Genomic DNA, 5,000 nt, shown 5'->3' with positions numbered 1-5,000 from the left:
CTCTCCTCTTTCTCCACTTCCCTTTCCTCCCCCTTCCTCCCACCCCATTACCTTCCCTCTCTCCCCTCTCCCTCCCTCCCACTTCCCTTCACTCTCCCCTCTCCCCCTCCCTCCTATTTCCCTTCACTCTCCCCTCTTCCCCTCCCTCCCATTTTCCCTTCCCTCTCCCCTCTCCCCCTCCCTCCCACTTCCCTTCCCTCTCCCCTATCCCCTTCCCTCCCACTTCCCTTCCCTCTCCCCTCTCCTCCCCCTCCCTCCCCCTCCCCCAACCCCCTTCCTTCGGTCTTCCACACGCTGAGAATTAAGGCACTAAAAGTTAACTAACTGTGCGAGATCCATTAAGAAGGAAGGTGAGGCGGCAGGGCTCCTCCGAACCCGGTTTAGGGCGTCTTGGGCCCCGACGCTGTGGAGTAATGCCTGGGAAGAATGGGATGAAAAAGGAGCGTAGGAGAAGGCGAGAAAGGGAGGAAGAGAGGCAAGGGGGATAGGTTGGGTTATTTTTTTTTAAGGAAGTGTAAATGGAAAAGGAGGAAGAGGAGGATGAGATGGGGGAGATGGGGATGGAGGAGGAGGAAGAAATGGAAAAGGAGTTGGAGAGAAGGAAGAGGAGATGGAGGAGGTGGAAGAGAATTGGTGTAGGAGGGGAAGGAGGAGGAAAAGATGGAGGAAAAAGAGAGAGAAGGAAGAAAGGAAAGGAAGTAGGAGGAGGGGAAGCGTTAGGGGAGGATGAGGTAGAGGTGGAAAAAGGTTAAAGGAGAAGGAAGAAAAGGAGAAGGAGAAGGAGGAGAAAGATAAACAGAAGGTGAAAAAAAAAGGTTATTCTTTCCGGAATAAGTCTAGAAAATATGAAAAAAGAGACATAAAAGAAATAGAAAAAAAGAAAAAGAAAAGAACAAATAGATAAATGAAACAAAGGAGGAAGCATAATGACTAAAAATACCAAGACAAGCAAAGTGTATGATTAAAGGAGGAAAAGAAGTGATGAGTATGAAAAGTATGAAAAAGGAAGTACATTAAAAATAAAAAATATTAAGACGAAAACAAAACTGAAAAAAAAAAATTAGAAAACTGAAAAGAGAGAAAAACACAGTAATAAAAAAAAAGGAATAGAAAGACATTTAGGTTATTACGTGGAAGAAGGGGCGTAAATAATACGAAGGAATTTATAAAGAGAAGATAAAGGACAAAGGATAGAAATAACATGTTTGAAAACTGAAAAGAGAAAATTCTTATCAGAATAAAAGCTACAATTAATCTTTTACTAACTTAGCTTTATAACTTACTCAATAATATTAGATTAATGTAAATATATTTGCTAGACTACAAACTTAAAGCTATATCTAACAATACTGCTGGAGATGATACTTACGATGAAAAGGATGATAGTAACAATGATGGTAATAATGATAATAATAATGATGATAATAATGATAATAACATCAATAATAATGATAATAATGATAATGACATCAATAATAATGGCAATAATAATACTAACAATAATAATAAGAAGAAGGATAAGAAGAAGAAGAAAAAGAAGAAGAAGAATCTCAATAAAAATGATAATAGTAATAATAATAATAATGATAATAATAATAATAATAACAATAATATAATAATAATGATAATAATAATAATAATAATAATAATAATAATAATAATAATAATAATAATAATGATAATAATAACAATAGTAATGATAATGATAATAATAAAGATGATGACAAGAAGGAGGAGAAGAAGAAGCAGAATGATAATACTAAAAGTATCAAATGATAACAAAAACAACAAAAGCAGTAATGATACTAATGATAATAGTAATTATCATTATTACTATTATTGTTATCATAATGATAATAATAAAAATAATAATAATGATGATGATAAAAACATTGCTACTACTAATAATAACAACGATGCCAATAATAATTCTAATGGAAATTATAGTATCAATAATAGTAATAGTAATAGTAATAATAATAATAGCAGTAATGATAATAAACATGATAAAAACAAAGATACCATATAATGATAGTAGTAACAGTGATGACAGTAATGATATCTATTGCAGTAATAACATTAATGTAAGAGAAATAGTAAGGGAAATAACAATAATCATATAATCAAAATATCAATAATGATTACGATATTGATAGTAATGAAAACAATGATGATAATAATAATTATAATAATAATAATAATAATAGTGATAATAATAATGATGATGATAATGATAATAATAATAACTGTAATAATATAAGGATGATAATAGCAATAATAATGATAATATTAATAGTAATGATACTACTAATAATAATAACAATTACTATAGTAATGATAATGATAATAATGATGATAATGATATTAATTATGATAATAAGGACATTACAAGGTACTACAATTATGATAACAGAAATCTGAATAATAATCTATAATATGATTCTATCTATGTTTTTGCAGTCAGTTGTTTGCTTATATATTACAATTGAGAATTCAATCGAACATTATCATTATCATCATAATTACCATTACTGTTATTATTGTAGTTCTTAAATTATTATTGTAGTTTTTTATTGGTATTGTATTTTTTATCATCATTGTCATCACCGATGCAAGTACACTGCATTGAAGTAACTAGACCGTAAGTTTATGCATAATAATTATTTACGCAACTATATGACAGGGGACATTAAGAAGGAAGGTAAGAGGGGAAGGGAAAAGGAAGATCAGAAGAAGGAAGAAAGAGGGAGAAAGGGAAGGGAAGTTGGCTTATATAGAAAAAGGGAGATGGAGTTGGGAGATGGGGGACATTTTAGAATAAAGGTAGGACGAGATGGGGGAGAGGGAGGGGAAGAATAAAAGAGGAAGAGGGAGAAAAGAAGAGAAGGAGGGCTTAAACAGAAAAAGTGAGATAGGATAGGGGAAATAGGAGAATAGGAGGAGACTTAAAGAGGAGAAGTGTATGGATAAGGAGAAAAGGAGGGGGAGGGAAGAGGAGGCTCAGAAAAGAAAAAGGAGAGGAGAGAGGAAGAGAAGGGGATTAGGGAGCGAAGGAGGTGGGAGGAGTTTAAGGAGGAAAGGGAGGGAAGTGGGAGGAGTTTATGGAGGAAAGTGGGAGGAGTTTAAGGAGGAAAGGGAGGGAAGTAGGAGGAGTTTAAGGAGGAAAGTGGGAGGAGTTTAAGGAGGAAAGGGAGGGAAGTGGGAGGAGTTTAAAGAGGAAAGTGGGAGGAGTTTAAGGAGGAAAGGGAGGGAAGTAGGAGGAGTTTAAGGAGGAGAGGAAGGGAAATGGAAGGAGGCAGATGTAGGCCTTAAAATAGGAGGGAAAGGGAGAAGGGTGAAGTTAAGGAAGATCTGGGAATGAGAAGATGTGGCAAAGAGGGAAAGGGAAAAGTAGAAGGAGAGAGAGAGGGAAAGGGAGAAATGAGAATGGAGGCGAAAGGGAGAAGGAGAGGGAGAGGGAAAGGGAGAAATGAGAGAGGAGGCGAAAGGGAGAAGGAGAGGGAGAGGGAAAGGGAGAAAAGAGAAAGGAAACGAAAGGTAGAAAGACGAAGCTGAAAGAGGATATTATTTTATCTATTCTTTCATCTATTTTTACATGGAGTTTCCAAGGGCCTCGCTAGTTATTGTCATTATTGTTATCATTATTTTCATTGCGATTATTATGATTGCTATTGCCATAAATTATATTATTGTCATTGTTCTTATTCTTATTCTTAATCTTATTATAATTATTTTTGCTATTATTATTGTTATTATTATTACTATTTGTTATTATTATTATAACAATTATTAGTATTATCATTATTATCATCATCATGATCATCATCATTATCATTATCACTATTGTTATCATTATTATTACTATTATTATCATTATTATTATTATTATAAATATTATTATTATTGCTCTTACTATTAGTATCACCATTATTACTATAATCAAGATCTTCATAATATTCATCATCATCATCGTCACCATCATCAATATATCATCTTTATCATCATAATCAACATTAATATTACCAATTAATATCATTAACATTCCAATGAATATTATCATGGTTATAAATCAGCAAGTAAATTCACAAGAATTTTCATAATATTCTGCCGAGAAAAAAATCAGATTCAGGTAAAATATACTAAAAATATATATTTATTGTTATAATATCCCAGTGAAGAGCAGATTATATTTGCATACATAAAATTTCTCGCTCACATATTTTTTTCTCCTAAAATAAAATATAATAACATGTCCATCCTGATTTTTAACACACTTGAACATGCGAGAGGTATGAACGCATATCGATGTGTGTTTATATATATGTATATGTATATGTGTATATATATGCATATATATATATATATATATATATATATATATATATATATATATATATATATATATATATATATGTTTATATATAAATGTATATGTATACATATATATGCATATATGTATATATGTGTTTATATGCACATCTATGTATACATGTATACATATATACATATAGATAGATAGATAGATAGATAGATGGATAGATAGAGTCAGATAGATAGATATAGATACATATATAGATGTAGATATATATACATATATCTATGTATATGTATTTATTTGTGTATATATACACATATATACACACACACCACCAACACACACAAACACACACACACACACACACACACACACACACACACACACACATATATATATATATATATATATATATATATATATATATATATATATATATATACACATCTCTCTCTCTTTCTCATCCTCCCTCTCCCTCTCTCTCTCTCTCTCTCTCTCTCTCTCTCTCTCTCCCTCTCCGCACACCTACGCCACAGAATCCGCCTCCATCGCCCGTCCTGTGCAGCGACCGGAGACAGCTTGGCGCCATCCATCACCCGTCCGGTAGACGCGCTTTTGATATATTCAAATATATCGGGAAGGAGGGAAAAAACGGAAAACATATCGTTGGGCTGATGTCTCGTAT

Source organism: Penaeus chinensis, chromosome 29 (genome assembly GCF_019202785.1).
Source record: "Penaeus chinensis breed Huanghai No. 1 chromosome 29, ASM1920278v2, whole genome shotgun sequence".
In the NCBI taxonomy this organism is placed as follows: domain Eukaryota; kingdom Metazoa; phylum Arthropoda; class Malacostraca; order Decapoda; family Penaeidae; genus Penaeus; species Penaeus chinensis.
Note: the sequence above shows the minus strand (reverse complement) of the source record.